Source organism: Malaya genurostris, chromosome 1 (assembly GCF_030247185.1).
Source record: "Malaya genurostris strain Urasoe2022 chromosome 1, Malgen_1.1, whole genome shotgun sequence".
Lineage (NCBI taxonomy): Eukaryota > Metazoa > Arthropoda > Insecta > Diptera > Culicidae > Malaya > Malaya genurostris.
The window spans coordinates 24,456,139-24,479,100 of record NC_080570.1 but is presented as its reverse complement, the minus strand read 5'-3'; the positions used below and the strand labels follow the sequence as shown (position 1 = coordinate 24,479,100).

Genomic DNA, 22,962 nt, shown 5'->3' with positions numbered 1-22,962 from the left:
TGGAACTGTCGCCGGCGGTGGTTCCCGGTTGTGCTTTTATACAGGTTTTTCCCCCCAAAGTGCGCAGACTTTTCCCTGCTGCAGTGACGAGCAGCCGGCCGACCGACAGAATAAAGAAGCAGGATATGAATGGTGGGAAAACCTTCGCCCAACACCGATGACAAACGTCACCGTTTAGCGGGGGCTGCTCCTCGTTCTTCTGGGTTCGGTTCGGGCCAGCGAAAAATGGATCACCCCAATCGGCGACCGTTGCTGAGTCGCGTGAAACCGGAGATCGCGATTCACATCCTGTGCAATTGGAGCCCGGATTGGTCCGAAGTGGTAGTAGAATGGGGGGAGGCCGAATACGCAGACACCTGTTGTACGCTATCGAATTGCCGCGAGATAATAATTTGAGCTTGTTTAAGATTGGTTTTCTTGATCTGATAGAGTACTGAAGAAAGTTATCGGTTGCCAAGAAGAGCTTTTCGGAGGGGGGAGGGGGGAATAGAAGTTTTGATAACACTGCTGATTTGTGCCTTATCAATCGAGAAAAAAAATCAACAGGTCAATTAATTATATCTTACATTTATTTGCTTGAGACAGTGACATTTTCTTTGTATGTTAAAAAATGTATGTAATCTATATTTTTCAAGCGTTAGAAATGTGTAGACGAGACGTTACCCATTGATATTATAACGCCATAATTATTCTGAAGTATTTCAGGAATCGTTACTAGGTGAAAAGTAATTTTAGTACTGCGCAATTGAAGAGCATCGCGACTAAAATATGGTTAAAATCAACGATTTATGGCTCCAATTGTGTTTCTCCATCCACTTTAGTCGCCCGGTTTTGTTATCTTGGACTATTCCTAAACCTCAAAATATGGTTTATCAATGAAAAATTAAGATCGTGTAGTATTTAGCAGATCTTCCGGAATATTTCTTATCAGTCGGGATAAAAACTTCGGAAAATCGTTGGATGCATCGACCAGAAAGTTTTAACAAGGAGGTTTCTTTTCACCCCTAGTAGTTTCTCGGTAGTACTCGTATATTCTATTCTGAAGTCTTGCATCGTCAAAATCACTACGAAGAGCGAAGCGAATATCGGCAATATATGATGTTAAAGTTCTTTATGACATGAAAAAAACCCAATTGTCTTGGAAGCTTTAGAGATAATGTGTTCGGAGTGATCCATTAAATTAAGTTTAGAATCCAACAGGACTCCTACATTCTTCACGGTTGAATCTCGCTTGAGGACAATTTGCGAGTAAAAGAAATTACGGAACATTTTGGCGGGTTTAATATACAGCTGTTTTTGCAGGAATCTGGTATCTTCGTGATCTTTAACAAGATGAAACAATTAAGGGCTGGGGCCAGTAGATCGCGTAAAACCACGCTGTGCGTATTACATTTCTCTCTATGCTCTCTCGCAAATGTGCAAAATGTATCTCGATGTGGCCTGGTGGCCAAGAAAGTTTTGATATTTTCGGTTACAAGTTTGATAACATCAAACATCACATAAAATCCAATTAAGCTATCGCTTGTTTGGCAGCCTTGCTAAGCCGATTTTATTTCTCTCTCATGTTTCGTTACGTTACCAGGGAACTGGAGCAGAAAACAATGGCGCCGCCATAGAAATCGACTTACCTTCACAAAAATAACATTCACTTCATTTTTATCGCGATGTTTTTATGCACTAATCGCATCTAAATTAAGTTATCTAGACGTTGTGATTATCCTGAAAATGTCTAGATAACCTAATTTAGATGCGCCTAGTGCTGAGGCCAGTGTGTTTTAGGGCGTTTTAGAGGGCTATTTTCATGGTTCAATTCTGATTTTCTCAGAAACGGTGATGAATATAAAAAAACCCAACTGACAATCTCTTAGATAATTAGTTTAGATTATTCTGTGAAAATTTCAGAGTGATTCATTGACTTTAGCGGTCGGGAAAGAAAGAATTTCTTTAGATTGAGTGCAAGGAACTAAAGTTTTGAGTTAAGCGCGTTCAAGTTTTGAATAAAAAAAATATTTTTTTCTCATTTTGAGTAAAAAATATTCAAGTTTTGACAGCGTTTTGACAGCGTCCCTAAACTCAAAATACTCTCTTTTGAGATGGTAACTCAAGCTTGGAGTAAGTGCACTTTTTATGAATTTGAGTGATCTGTCACTCAATGTTGAGTTATGTTCAATGAGAGTATAGCGATTTTTGTGTCGATTCTCTCACAATTATCTTGTCGGTTTACCTGAAATTCAGCAGATCACAAAGTGTTTTAGGACATTGAAAACCGTTTTTCGGTACTTTTTTCCGATTAAAAATTCCTACACCGGTTTTCCTCAACCGATTCCGACGATTTTGAATGGTTTTGTACTGTAGCTTTCAAAGGCAAAGTTTATTACGTAAACATCTGAATTTTAGCCTTTTTATTCGTTTTTTTCCAGTTTCAGTATTTTTTTTGGTACAGCTCATTAAAATTTCTTGATTTAGGACCCATATTATTGTTGTCTAAACAATTCTGAATAAAACGTCAAATTTCATTAAAAAATAATAAGAATTGTCAAAGTTATGACGCTTTTCTCAAAAACAAAAAGAGCGCTCCAGAGTAACCAAGAAATATCCAAGATTGAAAAATGGTTTAGAGGAAAGAACCAAGTTCGGATGATAGCCAACTATTGCTGGTCACTTAAACAGGAAATATATTACTCGACTTATAAACACAGAAGATCGAACAAACATTTTGAAACGACATATGTCATTTTTTCGTTTAAGCTCTAAATTGCTCTTACATTGCATTTATTTCTTTTCTTAAAACATTGCTACTCCAAAGCACTTTTAACGCTGTATTTTTGTTTTTGAGAAAAGCGTCGTAACTTAGACAATTCTAATTATTTTTAAATGAATTTTGTCTAGTTTTGTGTGTGTCAATCAATAAATCAATCAATTTTAGTAAGATGTACCAAAAAAAATGGCTCAGAAAATAAAAAAAACTTTAATAAAAAGACTAATATTTAGATTTTTGCATAAAAATTTTGGTTTTGTCGTACAAAACAAACAAAGTTTAATTTTTTTAGAAGCTACAGTAGAAAACTATGTAAAAATCGCCGAAAATTTTGAAATAAGTTTAGAAGAATCTGTGCAGGAATTTTCAATCGAAAAAAAAATCTAAAACTTCTTTTTAATATAAAATAAAGAATATTGGGGTGCTAAAAACATTTCTAATAGGGTTTTGTGTTATGTTCGACCAGATAAACAGTATCTCTCCTATGTTACTTCAAAAGTATATTCACTTTTATTATTTTTATAGCACATATGTCGTGTTTCATCAGGACCACATCAGGCCACACAGTGACTCGTACGAATCTGTGGAAGTTAGATTTGACCGATTGGCATTTTGTTTGCCGAGATTCAGCAATAAAATCTAAGTGTGTAGCCCCCGAACCTGTAACTAAGCGATTACTTAGTCTTCTATGAGGGATAAAGGGAGAAACAAATGGAACATATTTGACTAAAATCGGATTTTTCGAAGCATGTTAAAAGTAGTGTTGAAGTTTACCACAGATAGCAAATATACAGGCTCGAGCAAAAATTTTCAAAATTTTGTGTAAATTTCAAATTTTCTATACGTTGTAAACACCACTGTCACCTACTCGACTATTTGCCGCGATCTTTCAAAACGTTCCACTACGTTCCGGAACGATAACAAAATCCTCCTGCCTGTTATAGAAATATTCCAACTACAACAATTTTAACACTTATCACACGATTTCTCAAGTGTTAAAGACAATTTTATTCCCATGTCGCATAAACCACACGAGAATTCGATCGGAATAGAACAAAAATTTGTCATTTTGACCAACACCAAAACAAAAATCTAGCGTGAAGTGATTGTTGCACCCAAAATTGGGGCTCACGTGAAAGCGGCATCCAAGTCGTGGTGACACCGCGTGTCGATCGTGATGACATCTGCAAGTGTTCGCCATTCTGATTGAGCAAATTTTACACACAGTTCATATGTGAGCCTGTATATCTGTTATTTGTGAGTTTACTTAACAATAATGGATGTCGTTTTCCCCAGTCTGGTTCTCATTGGGCTTTCTGGGTTTATTTTTCCACCTTCGGAATTTGGTACATGGTGTTATAAAATGTGTATTGTTTGTTCTGTCTTTAATTATAATACCATCAATTAATTATTCTTAGCTTTTTACATTGTTTCGCAAGGTTCATGGTAAGAAAAAAATTCGGAAATCATGTTTATCTATTTTGACATTCTACGTCTACTCATCAGAACTAATCTCGGACACTGAAACGTATTGAGATCTCCTAAATAGGAACATGGCCATAATCAAAACATGCAAATGAAGCGCAATTTTCCCTTTCTACTAGATCGATATCACTAGAATTTTAATAGATCGATTCGCGCTTCATCGCGATATTTCCCATAAAGCGGAATTGAATGGAGAGTTACATAAACTACGCCGACAATTACTCATCATCGGTAAAGATTCATACGCATTTCTTTCTAATCAAACAAGCCTCGCGTAAATTGCGGTCCCACGAAAGGCCCCACTTTGCTTAGTTCCTCCGTCTGCTCATAAATGAGCTTGTTTGAATTAATTAGTTGTATTACCACCGTACAATTGACGATTCAGACACCCGGTAATCTGTTTGCATAACGATAAGCGGCAAAGTTTTTTTTTCCTGCGTCAAACGCACCAGTATTTCCGGAAGGCAGCAGATGGTTATCGGCCGTAAATCTAACCGGAATTCAATGGAATCCGAAGCCTCTGTTAGTTCCATTTGATTTGATGAGTAATTATATGCCCTGTCGTATTGGCATAGAATTGAATTGAATGACGGATGCTTGCGGATATCACAGAATGCGCATGCGTACGAAGTTCTCTGAAAGTGCAACAGTGCCGCCTAGCGTCGAGTAGTCCACCCAGCAATAGCACGTGCTCCCTATGACAGATGGCCGTTATCGGTAGAAGCGCGCGAACGCTAGCCCGCGCAAGGTCGTTCACTTTACAGTACTCCGCAACCCCACGAGTGATGTGTGGTGGGTGTAAATACATGCATTACAATAAATTATAATTATTTTATCTTAACTCGATGCGATCGTATGATTGTTGTTTAGTAATTGTCTTGCTCAGTGCGCAGTCATTTGAACGTTTATTTTCTTTTAATCGATATTGCATAATTAAATGTTTGTTTTTTTTTCGTTGCTGTTACTTGCACGAAACTAGAATTGAATTGAAACTGTCAAGCTGCAGTGCTTCAAACTGTCAAGAGACCATGAACGAGAGCACTCTAGTAGGGGTGACGGACAACATTGGACCGGATGCCGGTTAGCTTAGTTTCCCGGTAGTCTGATACGAAGATCAAAGTTACTTGCTGTAGTCAGTCAACCGGTTTCCCCGTTTAGTATGTTTGCATTAATGGAAAACCGTATTGCTCTCTACTAGGAATACGATTTATGTCCCGTGCTGCATTCTATCAGATTCAGACGTTTCATTCTTTAGTGTCAGCAGTCCCGAACTTTGACCCAAAGGCACTTTGTATGATTGTCGTTATCGGAGGTCGCTGATTAAATTACGAACTGCCTTTGAATAAGAAATGTGTACCTGCGGAAATACACGACAACAGCATACATTGCACCATCCAAGGATTTTTTTCTACACTCAACCTGTAATTACGTCTGATATCACCGGTAGTAAGATACTTGTTCCGTCAAAGTCGATCAATAAATGAATGTTTAATTCAATTAGTTGTGTCTGATAGCTCTTGAACAGAATGTCCCACATCAATCCTGAAATTTGTAAACCCACCTCATCGATAGTTTTCCAACTGTGATATTCCAAAGAACAACGTCGATTCGCAGCAAGCAGTCAAGATCGGCCAGTCCCTGCCGGTTGTAATTCGTTCATTTATACACTATAGCGTGTGCCTTGATCTGATGTTAAATGAGCTAAGATAAATAATAAGCGTCATCAAACCGTCGCAAACGAAACACACACAAAAAAACGAATGATATTAAGTTGTAACACTTGTTTTATTACCCTTTTAACCTCTTGTGAGCCGTGCGTGACGCAAGCTTCAGCTTTTTCCAGGTAACGAGATCATCCGCGTGATCAATTTCTGCCTGTTGCCACGTTAATCCTTTTTGCAATGGAATGCAGGTATTTTCCGCGCGCACCTCAAGGGTTCAAACTGGAATGTAATAACTGGTCGTCACCACAGAGGTCGTATAAGCCACCGCTTGCGCACATTCTCGCACGGGATGATCAATGGTTTTGTGAATGCTCAACAATGACTTCAATCGCCCGGAAGAACTATGTCGGAATAGTATAGTAGGCTTTGGATGGTGTTTCACAGTAGGTGAATGTCAAGGCATTTCGTTCGATTAATTGCGAGATGCGATTTGCAAGCATCGCTATCGTCCGAAGTATTTGCGATCAACGAAAGTCTAATAAACAATCATGCTACTGCATTCCTTTGATTTGATATTTTTCATACAAAATTTGATAGTAAAAATAATTCGATATTCCTTCGAAGATAAGCTACAACACGTCCACGCACAATAGCTGTCAAAAACTGATGTCAAATGGCCGGAATTGTAAACATAAGTCAGGGTTATGAGTGCCAACATAACGCCACCAATAGATCAAAAATAGAACCGCGAAAATTCAAAATTCGTGATACATTTTGAACAAACCTGGAATTACAATATAAAGAACGCAAGAAAAATTTCGAGAAAAACTTACTTCGTTTGACAAGCGTGAGAATCTGAAATGTCAATACTTATTGAAAATGATGTCCATGTAGAGGTGTGCACTTTTGTACTTCGAAAATTAAAACTACCTATTATTTGACTTCCTTTTACTCAATTTTGATTTCTTTGAATCTTTTCTTTCTTTCGCTCCTTCCATTGTTGGCAAAATACAAAGAGCAAAACCACCAACAGCGAGAGTTTCGTTTAATAAGCTAAAATTAAGTTAACCGTATCAACCTGAAATTGAGTCAATACGACTCAATTGTAGAGTAAATATAACTCATCTTTAGATAATTTTCAGCACGTCATCTCCAAAATGGATTTAACACATACATGGCGCTAGTTTTATTGCAGTCATCTTTTTCAGATAATATTAACATTTAAAAGACAGCTGTTAAAATTTCATCATATTCCATTCATTAGTTTGTAAGTTATTGTGATAAGAGTAATGCTACTTTTGTTATTTTCAGAACAATGGATCAAAAATAATTTCGTGTTTTAATTTTACCGTTAAATACCGTTCAAGCGAAGCACCAGCTTGAACAGTGTTATGAAAACTCCGGTCCATCAGAAACAACAATAAAACGTTGGTTAACTGACTTCAAACGTGGTCGTAGAGACACAGAAAACATTTAAAAAAATCCTCAAAATCGTTTTGAATGATCGAAAAGTGAAGTTGCGTGAGTTAGCTGACATCGCAAAGATATCAAAAGAACGCGTTGGCTTTATATTTCATGAGCACGTGTTGATGATTCTTAGCAGTGTCTGGTCATGTTTAAACGTAACAAACCGGAATTTTTGCGTCGATATGTGACAATGGATGAAACATGGATTCATTACTTCACTCCGGAATCAACACGATCGTCATCTGAGTGGACAGCAACTGGTGAAGCTTGTTCAAAGCGTCCCGAGAGCACAACATTCTGTTGGAAAGGTTATGCCCTAAGTATTTTGTGATGCGCATGGTGTAATATTTATAGGCTATCTTGAGAAAGGAAACACCATTAATAGTGAATATTATATAGCGTTATTGGAGCGTTTGAAGGCTGAAATGGTAAATAAATGACCGCATATGACAAAGAAAAAGTGTACTGTGTCACAAGTCAATCAAAACAATGACAAAACTACATGAATTGAACTTCGAATTGCTCCCACATTCACCGTAATCGTCACATTTGGCTATTAGCGACTACTGGCTGTTCGCAAACCTTAAAAAAAATGCTCACCGGTAAGAAATTTCGCACGAACGAAGAGGTTATCACTGAAACTGAGGCCTATTTTGAGGCAAAAGATAAATCGGTCTACCAAAACAAAGCGTTTTCTCTTTGTTAAGCCAGAGACTTTACAGTCCATGTGTTAAGTACTGTTGTTTCTGATGAAACCAAATATCGCTTACAGACAATACGACAATAAAAATAACAAACCGTTCAAAATTATGTATAGAATTAAAAATCCCGCGTTTTTTTTTTCTGATAATGGCCAATGATTCACTTTTCAAAATCCGTTTTTGAAAGAAACTGCAGGTGAGCTACGATAAATAGAGTATTAGTTTTAGCACCAGACGAAAGAGAAAACTTCTCTTTATTGTTCACTATTTTGACTCCTCTTCAAAGTGAATGTTGATAGGTGCCCGAATAGAAAATGTTGTAGAAAAATAATACGATTTGTTGTTACAAAACTCTTCACAATTTTGCTTTAACCATTGAAAAATATTTTAACATATTGTTATACATTATTCAATTAATTGTGACCATGCTTTTTACAATAGAATGTATAGGTTGTTAAGTATCGTAACAACCCGTAAAAAAATAAACCATTGATTTCACAGCATAAACAATTGATTCACAATTAGATATATGAGTTACAATACATTTTATTGTATCTTGACAAGATTTTTTTCATTTCCAACGATTCAATATATTGTTCCTACGATTCTACAATTGAATTTTTTGTGCACTTGGTGTTTCAAACAATATGCAAACTATACATTTTATTGTTTTCCAAGAAAACATGTATGAGAAAACTTTATGATTTGAATTGTTACGATACTTAACAACCTATACATTATATTGTAAAAAATATTTTCACAGTTGATTGAATAGTGTATAACAATACATTAAAATATTTTTCAATGGTCAAAGCAAAATTGTGGCAGGTTTTGTAACAACAAATCGTATTGTTTTTCAACAATATTTTTCATTCGGGAATTCAAATCATAAAATTTTCTCATACATGTTTTCTTGGAAAACAATCAAATGTATAGTTTGTATATTGTTTGAAACGCCACGTGTACAATAAATTCAATTGTGAATCGTAGAAACAATGTATTGAATCGTTGGAAATGAAAAACAAAATGGTCAAGATACAATAAAATGTATTGTAACCCATATATCTAATTATTAATCAATTGTTTATGCTGTAAAATCAATGGTTTATAGTTTTACGGAAGGCTTATTGACCGTTATAACAAAAAAAAGTGATAGTTTCGAATTTATAATGTTCACATTCAAATGTTATGAAGTGTTGTTTATTTAATCGCTTGTTTCCTTGTTTCATCTGACTATAAAAAAACTTAGGCTATGGATCATCTCGCGAATTAGTTTAACTTTTAGTTAAAATTTGACACTCGAGCATGGTTATTTTTGACAGATTCATGGTTATTTTCCGACACTGAAAAAAATCTCGAAGAAAAATTCTAATTTAGTAAAAATTTCTCGTGTGTAATGTCTTTTTATACTTTCAGTCAAAGAAAATGCCCCTAAAAAAGTTTCAATACATGTTCAAACCAAATTAGTTTATCTCGAAGTTCTTCTTGCGTTCGGTGTATTGCAATTGATAAACCACTTGATATCGTTTTATTTTCAGTCCAAAATAAACCCAAACAACTTTCCATTCATCAAACTTTGAAATGGGCCGCAGTTTTAGTTAAATTGAAATACTCGATAGAAAAAACAGCTTGACTGTAAATTTTTAACTGAAAGTTAAAATAATTAGCGAAATGGTCCACGTCCCTTATGAATCTAAGGTCAAATTATAAAATCAAGGATTGAGATACTTTTTGAACAAACTTATGCGATGATTCACCAAAATCAAATTAAATTTCTACTAGGGAGAAGAATTTTCGTTGAAGCAAGCCTGTTGATCGTAGAGTTGTGAAACGCGGAACTCAATGAGGGACAGGACCTTGGAAGTCAAGCTCTCCGTTCATAATCTTCGTCAAAAACGCAGCTTGTTGAATCTTCTTCTTTCTTCGGTGTTCTAGGGTGTCAAGACTTAACCGGCGACATCGATCAAGCTACGGTGGCAGGTTCAAGGGATTTCGTCAGGAAAGATCTCCCTTAGCGCAAACCGAAAAAATATTTTTTAAATACGCTCGATTCACAAGCTTCAGCAATGGCCGCACTAAGGAACAGTATAGCGCCTTCAAACAATGTGGATTCTTGAAATCTTTGCCGATTTTAGCTATGAATCCGAGTTGTTTCATTGCCTTGGATATCAAAGCAGAGCTATGCTGACTAAAGGTAAATTTAGCATCCAATACAACACCAAGGTCGTTAACACGATCAACTCTGGTAAGTGTTTGTCCACCCAATATTAATGGATGAAGTATTCGGTGAAATGTAATTACTTGATGTTTTGCAATGATGATCACACGATGGTTTCGTCGGTACCATGCGACAAATTCATCTAGCAGTCATTTTGAAGATGGACACAGTGCTCATAATTACGAATTACTAAGTACAGTTACAAATCGTAGATCAGCTTGCGTCCGTAACCAAGCAGCAATGCGGTATCGTTGATAAACAGTGCGATCAGAAGGGGACCCATATAACTGCCTTGTGAGGCAGCAGATGGGCTCGTATCACCGATCATCATTTTAGTAGATTGAAAACATGAACGACTGCTTCCTTATCGTTGGAAATATACCAGAGCAGTTGTACACCGAGTATAAACGACAAATGGAATTCCTTCAGGCCCAGCCGAGTACGAGCTCTTCAAATTTCGGGAATGATTATAAATGTACGCAAATCCACCAAGTTTTTAGGAACATCCGATGCGGTGACTTGAGCTTTGATGTTGGAGGCCGCTTTTTCAGTAAACATGTAAACAAATAACTCAGGAAACAACTCACAAGAGCCTGAGTTTGATGCAGACGTTACACCGTCACGACAAACGTTCTGAGGAATGATTGAATATTTTCTCCTAGAACTCACAAAGTTCAAAAGTTGCCTAGGGTTTCCACATAGATCCATTCGAACGCGCATTACGTAAGCTCCTTAAAACCCGGCATTCAATTTGCGATATTCATCACTCGATTTTTTAAAATTTCGTTTTGTTTCTAAGATCTGCCAACGACACGTCAGCTGAACTGTCATTTCTGATTCATCATTTGATCGAACCATGTTACATCATACATATTTTGTTGTCTTGATTATGAACCACGTGATTTTATAGATATGAATAAATTTGCTTGTTTATACTTTTAGAGCACATGCAGGAATATCTTTTTCGGTATGAGTTTTCAATTAAAAATGTATGTATCAATGGGTTTGAGACTGAATGTTGTATAGTGAAATTTCTAAAAACTAAATTCTTAAAAACTAGCTTCATCGTCAATGCCCATATACAATTACCTAAGCTCTTAAAATTGCAATGATTTTTACGTTATCTATGGTTACCTAATAGCAATCTTCACCGGAAACAACCTCAGTTAGACGCAGTAATTGACAGTACTCAAGTCAGATAATAATCCTACCAAGTCGGTTACACTGACTAGCTGAAGAGCACGTTTTATAGGGCGCCAAGTAACGAACTTCCCCTGACCGGCCATCATTCAATAAATCAAGAACATTGCGATTGCAGGGTACTTAACTGGTTACTAATTTATCGGATTACTTCAGACTGTCGTACGAGTGTGTTTGTTTTCATTTTTTTTTCATCGGTACTGCCTACTCATTCTAACTCTGCTTATAAAATCAATAAACTAAGGTAAGATTGTTGACCTTCGTCAATCTGAGCTCCGATACTGTGAATATGCTAATTAATCATGTATTTGCTGCAACTAGAACGATAACTAGGTAGTTGACTGGTTGCTGTTGGCAGTTTCTAGATAGCTAAATTTGGTGATCCTGATAGCAGGAAACAGAATGATAATTCAGATCAAAACTTTCCATTTTTCGAAGAACTTTGAGAGCAATAAAACGATTTCCTGACGTTTAGCTTAGAATAATGAAGCGATTTTAATGCAAGTAAAAAAAAGTGATTCCCCATTAGCCTGCGCGTCAAGTGGTTGTGGTTACTGTTCGCGTGAAACAGTAGCAAATGGCTAGTTATTAAATATCTATTACAATAAACCTCCCCTTGAACTGCACTCATGAAACGGAGAACTCGAAGTGTGTTGCGTTAGTGACCTAACGAGACACTGGCCGTGCAATTCTATGACAATGTCCCCGTACAGTTTTCGTAGGAATATGACATGAATGAATATCGCTAAGATTTTCGTTAGTGACAGATGATGGGGTACGCCCATTGGCGGTTTATCTTGCCCTTAAAACGCCCAATTATTTATTGGAACCACACGCTGCATAGTCACTGAGTGCTTGTTTTAAATTTATTCTAATTATCCCACCGCAGGGTACCAATCAACACTAGATTCCAACGAGATGGGACATTATCACTGCTGTACTATGTAATCAAACAAGCGAGCAACAGAATATCACGTTGTCAGTATAATGCAACGCACGCAAGGCCCTTTAACATTGATCCCGGTATAGGAAGGAAGGTGGGGTTAGCCCGTGTATAATTCTATTCTCCAGCCATCCACGGGTCATTCGTTGGAATCGTTAATAAAAAAAAGTTGCAGTTGGACAATTCAAAGCAAAACAACCGCGCATATTAACATACACGTGCTGCTATCTGTCGTCATAGGATTGTTTGGTTTATCCGTTCCGTGGGAGTGGTCAAAACGGAAGGTGACACCTGCAGTGACGTGTGCCATAATAGGATCAAGTGGAATGTGACTCACTGGTTCGAGGATCTCGTGCCAAAATGCCGGCAAATATCACAAATCGTATACATTAAACAGAATTTAAATATGATCTAATCAACACAGGACGAGTTCAGGACGAAACGTTGGTGAAATGGACAAGGCGACGCTGAGCTGCTTAAAAAGTCATCCGATTTTCTTGCAAACAGAATTGAATTACGACGGATGAATTTCGGCAAACATCTGGCAACAATGCACTATGGTCCGAAACGGGAAATTAGCGTGACAAAAATGTTTTCACTATTAAATATTAGTTTTTTGTAGTTGGTATCTTCACAAAAGTTGTTTGTAATCAAATGGCGCTCCTTTTGATGAAAAAAGTTACTAGGGTGGTCCTCATTCAGATTGAAATCTGAAATCTAACTTTCTTAATTGAACTCAAAAATGATTTTGTTGTACAATAAAGTTGCAGGAAATTTTATTTTGAGCAATGTTGCTTAAAAAAGCACCTCTCTAGCACTACATTTGATCGAGTAACATTAATTTTTTCGCCACCCGCTCCCAAAAAATCACGTTTTTTGTTCTATTTTTTTTGTGAAACGTTCTCTCGAAAAGTTATCTTTAGAAGAGTTGTTGAACTAATCATTGCGAACAATTTGGCTCAGGCAAGCTTTTTCATATGAGCTACCAGTAAAAAGTTAAGATTGTTTTTTCATCAAAAACTAGTCAAGCTTTAAATACCCATTTTCATTAGATGGCAGATCGATAAAAATGTATCCTATGCGGTTCCTGAAAGGTCATAATATAAGTAAAAAAATAAGAGAAAATAGGAAGGGTGTTATTTTTTTTAACTTATTTAAATTAGTTTTAAAAATACCCTAAAAAAAATCAAAAACATTGCATAACTCTTAAACGCCTTAACGTATCAACATACTTTCTTGAGCAAAATAATAGTATCAAATTAGTTCTACAAGTGTTCCATGCATTGTTCTTTCGAGAAATGAGACACACGAAAACTACCGCCGAAAATAGATTTTCTGTAAGTCAAAGCACTTCCTGAAACCCAAAAAAGTCATTAGTTTGGTTAAAAGAGTAGAATGCATTTATTCGAACCAAAACTCATTGTGCGTCGTTTGTCGGCTTTTACAGGCTATTCGGCACACAAGTTTTTGTCAGCCTTATACACTTAAGTGAAACAAAATGCTGAAAACGAACGGCAAAGCGATATTTGACTGAAATTGTTTCCAAAAGCAACGAAGATCTCGGTAATTTATAGTTTTCTCGAAACCAAAAATCTCGGTGAAGCAAAATACCGAGAATTTCAGTTGTTTTTATATTTGCACAGTTGATTGCCGAGCACTCGGCTGTTTAAATCTTGGCAAGGTTTTGCCGAGATTCTGGAAAAAAAAATCTAAGTGTGTACAAACCCACTCCCACGATGTTATCGATTGCCGGTGGTTATTTTTTGAGCCATTGAAATTCTATACTAACAGATCGGCTGAAAAGTTCGTATCGTTTCTATGAGAGGGCGTCACTAGAATTAAATCCATACCATTTTCAGTTAGTACCAACCTTCAAAAGATACGTGTATAAATTTGACAGTTGTCTGATTATTAGTTTGTGAGATATTGCATTTTGAGTGAAGCTACTTTTGTTATTGTGAAAAATAGAAAAAAGGAATTTCGTGTGTTGATGAAACATTACTTTTTGATGAAAAAAGTGCCGCCGATACCAAAAAATGGCTTGATGAGTGTTATCCAGACTCTGCACCGGGCGAAGCAACAATTCGTAAGTGGTTTGCAAAATTTCGTACTGGTCATATGAGCACCGAAGACGATAAACGCAGTGGACGTCCAAAAGAGGCTGTTACCGATGAAAACGTGAAAAAATCCATAAAATGATTTTCAATGACCGTAAAGTGAAGTTGATCAAGATAGCTGACACCCTAAAGATATCAAAGGAACGTGTTGGACATATTATTCACGAATATTTGGATATGAAATAGCTTTGTGCAAAATGGGTGCCGCGTGAGCTCACAATCGATCAAAAACAACAACGAATTGATGATTCTGAGCAGTGTTTGGAGCTGTTATATCGAAATAAAACCGATTTTTTCGTCGATATATAACAATGGACGAAACATGGCTCCATCACTTCACTCCGGAGTCCAATCGACAGTCAGCTGAGTGGACTGCACGCGATGAACCGAACCCAAAGCGTGGAAAGACTCAACAATCGGCCGGTAAGGTTATGGCGTCTGTATTTTGGGATTAGCATGGTATAATTTTCATCGACTACTTTGAAAAGGGAAAAACCATCAACAGTGACTATTATATTGCGTTCTTAAAGCGTTTGAAGGACGAAATTTAAAAAAAACGGCCTCATTTGAAGAAGAAAAAAGTTTTGTTTCATCAAGACAATGCACCGTGTCACAAGTCGATGAAAACCATGCTGAAATTGAACGAATTGGGCTTCGAATTGCTCCCTCATCCACCGTATTCTCCAGATTTGGCCCCCAGTGACTTTTTCCTGCTCTCAGACCTCAAGAGAATGCTCGCTGGTAAAAAATTTAGAAGCAATGAAGAGGTAATCGCTGAAACTGAGGCCTATTTTGAGGCAAAGGACAAATCGTACTACAAAAATGGTATCGAAAAGTTGGAAGATCGCTATAATCGCTGTATCGCCTCTGATGGCAATTATGTTGAATAATGAAAACGAATTTTGGCAAAAAAATGTGTGTTTCTATTAAACGATACGAACTTTTCAGCCGAACTGTTATGTTTCTAAAATAAACGTTTATTTGTTCATGGTAAGAATCCAATTGATTTATAATGAAATCTGAGAAAATCTCCATGTGACTTCAACCAATATTTAAAACAACAATTCTCCAATATCTAAATATAATATGAACTGGTAGGTAAATGTGATATGAACAATACGCTACATTTAATCTATGAATCACGTAACTTTTACTGGATTTATTGTATAAACAGCTTCTATATGACAGTCCATCAAAACCTACGTAAAAGTAGGGTGGAAAGTATTAACATGACTTTTTACGTAACTAATTTTTTTTGAGTGCTCCATATTAACGGTTCTGTTTCTACAGGATGCTTGCCATCGAAGACCGGCAGAACCGTTTCGAAACGGATCGAAATGTCCGCTGCCTTTTCTGTCTTAATTTTTTCTCATGAGAATTCGACGTGAACATTTCATAAGGGCACATAAACCAATAAGAGATTCTCTTTGTTTACTTTCTCTTCTGTTAATAACACCTTAATTTTGACGTTCACTTACCAAATTTGTACATAGAATGAAAGAAAATATCTCTAGCTTTGTAATAGTATCATACATGTAACAATTGCGTAATAACGCAGATATAATCGAAAGAGAAAGTAAACAAAGAGAATCTGTCCATTGTTTTAAGGCCCTTTTGAAATGTTCACGTCGAATTCTGTCTTTTGCACTAGCAAGCAGGATACAAACATTTTCATCTCATGAAATCAAAAACCAAATCTTCATCTCATAGTAAGATTGCTGGGAAGATATTTTTACAGTTTATGCTGGAGTTCTTAGAAGAACTGGTAATTTACTAGTTTTGTATATCCGAAAAACTTGAAGATTTAAATTTATATATTCAGTTATAAAAATTTTTTATTAAGAAATAAACTGAAAATCAGCACGAAAACATGCAAAATCGGGAAAGATTAAGAAGAAAACTAATTGCCAATCCAGTCCGCATCTTCTCACTCAATTTCGATGGATTTCCAAACCAACCGGTTGGAGGCGAAATTCATTCGAAATTGGTTGTTCCATTGGAGTTTATTCGGAATTCATTCAATTCTGATAATGTGGGAACGAGTTTACAAAGCATGTCCAACAAGACAGGGCCACTATTCTGCATGCGCTATTTTAATAGCGGCCGGATTCCTGTCAAGCTTCTGTTGCCTACCAGAATTCCTTACACGCTTAAAAAAAGTTACTCAGAGTTTGAGTACTAGTTACTCATTTTCAAATGATACATGGAAACGTCAGCAATTGACCAGTTACCATCAATGATAATGAGTAACTCTTATTCTGAATTTGAGTCTCGTTTTTAGGTAACTAATCGAGAGATCGGTATAAAAGTCGTAATAACCATTCGTAGCAACAGGCGCCATTTTTTATTATCTGATAATTGCTCAATTTTTTTTCCCATGTACAAATAAAACATCGCTCAGTAAATGAGTAGATTTTACCCAAACATTGTTTTCAGTGAAAGAACTGAAATTTGAGTTACTCTAAATTAGAGCTGTTCCCTATTTTTTCTGTAGATGAATGGGATCTTACTCATTTTTGAATAAGTATTTTCAAGCGTACATAAGCGAGCACCCGCTTGTGAGGAATTCTGGCAACCGTCAGAAGACTGGCTGCATTCCGGCAGCTGTCAAAATTGTCCAGGCGAAAGCGTCATTATTTCACCGTACGTGTCTTGTTTATTTCTCCCTTTCTTTGTTTTTTCTTTTTTTATTCGACTTCATTTGATATTCGTCAATCTCGCAAGTACATACAAAAAACGAATCTTAAGAGTGAGGTGAAAGAGATGGAAATATGGGTATTCCGGCATGTTTCTATCTCAAAACCATGTAAACAAAACAAAAACACGTTTTGAAAATTGGGGTCCAAGTAAAAAAAAAATAGATTTTATGTGCTATCTGTTCACAATAAAACGACATTTTAAACTTTATCTGGTGTATGAATATTTCAAACTTACACTCCAAAAAAATTTGAATATTACAGGTGACTTAATCCCTCATACGATGTAATTCATACAGAACTAATTTGTCAAATGACGGAAATTTTTATTTGTAATGACTTAATGTTAGATGAGCTTGAATTTTACTGGTTTCGACTGTAACTTGCGTTCTGCTAGCAGGTGCGACTGTATGAATTCAAATGCACCTTTTACCAGCCAAGCAGATGCATGCTTCTGTGGCTCGGTCGATTAACAGACGTACTTGTGATCCAATGATTCTCAGTTCAAGTCGCGACGGTTGCTCTCAGTATTCTTTTTTTAAAATTTCAATGAATTTCATGTATGGAGTTTTAAACACAATATTAAATGTTCTTCCACGTAAATTTGCGTGAACTGCGACGCTCCATTTATGTGCATCTAATAACATGTAAAAATTTTTAAGTGTGTAGATTTGAACTGCAAATCGATGCGATGATTGAATGGAACCCAATTATTTAATACCCTTTTGAAATGTTACATCCACGCGGAGGAAACTTTATTAAAACCTTTACACTTTAGTTGCGCTTTTATATTTTGTTTGTTTGTTTGTCTCTTGCGCTAGTGGACCGTTAATGAAGGTTTCTCGTTTCAAGATAATTGATGTTTACTGATGAGTTCAGTTTAGTTTTTAAGGCAAACAATGCTAAAATTATATCATTGAATATTTCAAGTAAACACATCAGTTACAGGAACAATCGGAAAAATTTCGTATGGCCGGGCTGATTCCACATTTATACAATCTAGCTTGTGAAGTACGTCTGAATTTTACTATTGTAGCGCCTTGGCCCGCACGTGTGAACTGTTTTAACATTTTCACTCATTGTGTCTTGATAGATGCTAGGAAAACATTTCCTTAGAAAGCGCAAAACAGATGGGAAAGTTTTTGAACATATATTGGATTCATTTGAAGCGATAGATAAATGAATAGTAGCTCAGAACACGCAATTTTGTTATGTGCATACGAACCTGTCGAAACTCTCTTTATTCTGTACTCTGGTTATACTCTTTCGACAAATTTCACAGCCGACTTAGGTAATAGAAAAACAGCAGAGTAATGAATTGCTTCAAAGTCATGTTGTGAATCAAGCATCGGTTGCTTTGATCATTAGACACATTTGTTTCTTAGAAAAAATGAGTCTTGTGTAGGAAAACAGTACATGCGATGCGAATAAGCGAAACTTGATGCGAAAAGTTGACAGAATGATCTGAAAACCTCACCTAACAATAATATAATGATGGCTGAATGTAGGAATCAGCAACTAGACGACGTTGGAACTAAAACCACCCCCAATCCCATTAGCGAATGTAACCTTTCAACATTGTTGCAACGGCGCTCCAAGTGCAACGAGCGCGAACAATGATTTGACATAAAACTACTGTACTTCGTCCACTAGAACTAATAAACATAACAAGTACAAGCAGTAATTAACAGCAGCTGCCTGTTCGAATTTATCCTAGAATAGTGTATGGAGTAACCGTAAATAGTATACAGAAAAGAAAAGTGAAAAAATACATAAAACAGCAAACAAATCAATGCAATATTTATTGCATCGGGCGCCAACTCAGCGACTATGTTCCACCGACGACTCGTCGTCCTCCGGGTATTAAATTTATTGCACTATCTATCTGACTGAGACTGTACTGAGGGAGGGGGGGACGCTGTGGGAGAGTTCGTCTGTTCTCACGCGCTCCGTCGATCACCGGTTGATTAGAATGAAGTCTCTCCGCTCTGATGATTGCTTCTCCGATTTCGTTCCTATGGTAATTTCACCCGGTAGAAGGAAGAGAATTTCACTGGGAGAATTGTTCTCTCGGCCGAATGGAGGCGCGCGGTCCCCACCGAAACTTCAACGAACGTGATAAGGGTGGTTGACATGATCGTGTTATCCACGTTCGCTCACAATCGATCTCCGTTTCTTTCTCTCTTCCGCTCGCTCTCTCTCTCTCTGATGCGATTGCTGTAGCCGCTCACCACCTAGCAGAGCTAGCAGAGAGGAACGAACGCGTGGTTGATTCTCACCGAGCGTTGATCAAGATGATGATCTTTGAAGTAGAAGTTGTAGCCCGGTTCCGACTTAATCGGATGTATTCTTTTTTTTGTAGATGTGTTTTTTTATCATTCGTTCTTTCTTCCTAGCTTAGTATGCGAGTGCACGGTTGCTGCTGCTAGAAGCTTCATATATAAACCGAAGTGCTAGTGATGCTGTACCTCTATTTTCTCGGTTGATTCCTAGTGATGAGGATCACGATCCTCGTTGGTGCGTAGTGGTGGGTGCATTGTGTCGTTCTGTGCTTACCGTACTAATGAGTTGAACGTCTCGCGGTTTTTTTTAGTGTTATGAGTGCGGAAAGCGGAACTTAAGATCCAAAGGATATAAAACGGCAAGCAAGGGTGCAACGAAAGACTTACGAAGATTTTGGTGGAAGAGTCGTTTACGATAGTTTAGTTTTTACCGGTGTACGGAATCAGTTGTAATTTGTGGCGCGTGTGGACTGTTTACCGCCTATTGTTTGTATTGAAAAAAGTTGGAAAACCCCTTTCTCAGATCGCGGAAAACAGATATCGATGCGAAAACTGCTGGCACATATTCGATTCATTTGAAGCGGTAAGTAATTGAATACCAACTGAGTATGTGCAATTTTAATCAATCTGATAAACTTTGATTCCACGAATTAGATATTGAAAACCCTTTGACTAAAAAACTTGTTATGATTCTAGCCTTTTTAAGATCAGATATCAGATTAGAGTTGGGAATACCAACATTACAATTGCACATACTGCATATTTATAAAGTTTTCCAAGACGAATGGTAGCAATATTTATGAAGTTTCTCTGTCAAGATCGAAGTAGGTAATGTTTTCGGAGTATACTTCCAATTTGTACTAGACCAATTATTTGATTTGTCAATATTAGTTTTGAATTTTATGTTCTAAAGTTATAATGTTTGTAGTTGGTATCTTTTTAATACTTCTATTGATAGCTTTTTTATACTATTAATGTAAAACAACCAAGATTTAGATACCCGTTTGAATACTTTAGTGGGGGCCAATTAGATTGAAGGCATTCTTTGCGCTGCGTGAAAAAAAACATCAATCATCTTAAAAGTGGTTGATCGAGGGAGGCTATGAATTTGAATGTCACCACCGGCCTAAATGTTTGCATTTCGTGTCGTTTTTGTTTTTGTTGTTCCTAGCACTGCACTACACCACTGCTGCTGTAGCCCCGACTGACTACACTCACTCGAATTTGGGGGTCATTCGAAGTATCTCTCTCTTTCTTTCTCTGCTCTATGTCGTTGTAGCACCATTGTAAAGGGTGATTTTTTAAGAGCTTGAGAACTTTTTTAAACAATAAAACGCATAAAATTTGCAAAATCTCATCGGTTCTTTATTTTAAACGTTAGATTGGTACATGACATTTACTTTTTGAAGATAATTTCATTTGAATGTTGACCGCGGCTGCGTCTTAGGTGGTCCATTCGGAAAATCCGCTTTTTTATCGACAAATTTTGTTCAGCGATGAGGCTCATTTCTGGTTGAATGGCTACGTAAATAAGCAAAATTGCCGCATTTGGAGTGAAGAGCAACCAGAAGCCGTTCAAGAACTGCCCATGCATCCCGAAAAATGCACTGTTTGGTGTGGTTTGTACGCTGGTGGAATCATTGGACCGTATTTTTTCAAAGATGCTGTTGGACGCAACGTTACAGTGAATGGCGATCGCTATCGTTCGATGCTAACAAACTTTTTGTTGCCAAAAATGGAAGAACTGAACTTGGTTGACATGTGGTTTCAACAAGATGGCGCTACATGCCACACAGCTCGCGATTCTATGGCCATTTTGAGGGAAAACTTCGGAGAACAATTCATCTCAAGAAATGGACCGGTAAGTTGGCCACCAAGATCATGCGATTTGACGCCTTTAGACTATTTTTTGTGGGGCTACGTCAAGTCTAAAGTCTACAGAAATAAGCCAGTAACTATTCCAGCTTTGGAAGACAACATTTCCGAAGAAATTCGGGCTATTCCGGCCGAAATGCTCGAAAAAGTTGCCCAAAATTGGACTTTCCGAATGGACCACCTAAGACGCAGCCGCGGTCAACATTTAAATGAAATTATCTTCAAAAAGTAAATGTCATGTACCAATCTAACGTTTAAAATAAAGAACCGATGAGATTTTGCAAATTTTATGCGTTTTATTGTTTAAAAAAGTTCTCAAGCTCTTAAAAAATCACCCTTTAGAAAACGAAAAAACGCAGTTTTGAAATGTTGCATCACTGAATGAAAATTTGCTGGTGATGGCTTTAGTGTATGTTCGGTCGCTCGGAATTTGTGATTGTATTTATGTAAGTGATTGTAAAAAGAACTGTTAACAACAATCCAGTAAAATAGAACTACCGTAAATAATACTGGAAGGGTGCTTTATTTTATGATCCATCTTCCCAAATCGCAATTTTATAATTGTCATAAGAAGTGAATAGAATACTGCAGCGCTTCTGAACTATGCGAAAAGTAGGGAAGTGGAAAAGTTCAACTAACACTCGAGATAATCAAATTCTCGGTTAATTCCACCAGGAAGAAAACGCTTCAAAGGATTCAGAATAAAATTCTGAAAATGATTCTGAAGCGTCCTCCCTGGTTTAGTACAAATGAGTTACACAGACTCACAAATATAGAACCATTAGATGTAATGTCACATAATATTATAAGCAAATTCCGACAAAAATCGATGCAATCTTCAATTGAATCGATTCGCTCTCTGTATTAGTTAGTAAGTTAGTATATAAGTTCCTTTTCCCCATTACACAATACAAGTAGGTTTAGAATTTTCCCTACACAAAAATCTCAGAATTGCGGAAGCAAATGATGTCTTCATGGTAATAACCAAATCATATATATATATATATATATATATATATATATATATATATATATATATATATATATATATATATATATATATATATATATATATATATATATATATATATATATATATATATATATATATATATATAACAGGGCTGAAAAGTCACCACTTGTGGCTGAACACCCAATTTAAATCTTAATAATTTAATTTTAACTCATATTCCAATAAATAGTTATTAAAAATAAAAAAAAAAATTCTCGGTTAATTGTTATTCGAGGCTAAAAATCTTAAAACTAGGAAACATTTAAGATTACAACATTCATAGTGCTTACATTCCGGATTTTTTAGCTCGAGTTCTATGTTTAGATATAAATGTCGGAACACTTTTTACCCTTTCATAATTATATTATGATAGGGTTTGCTATTAGTCTCAATTTGACAAAACAATTATTTTTAATGTGCTTTTTTAAAAAACCCTGTTTTAATCCATCTAGTGGGGTAATGTGGGGTACCTTTCTCATATTACTCATGCTATCATGAGTATTAGTGTAGAATTTTTAGAAAATCTTTTCATTTAATAGAAGCA

General features: G+C 36.5%; 1 protein-coding gene across 1 annotated transcript in view; it reads left to right on the top strand.

The window, feature by feature from the left end:
* Positions 1-19,735: 19,735 nt before the first annotated feature.
* The window catches only part of LOC131435074 (scavenger receptor class B member 1-like), a 32,850-nt gene continuing 29,623 nt past the window's right edge, over positions 19,736-22,962 (top strand). Inside the window, exon 1 of the mRNA XM_058602575.1 lies at positions 19,736-20,114. The gene's annotated coding sequence lies outside the window, so the exon portion shown is untranslated. The remainder of the gene's footprint in view (positions 20,115-22,962) is intronic.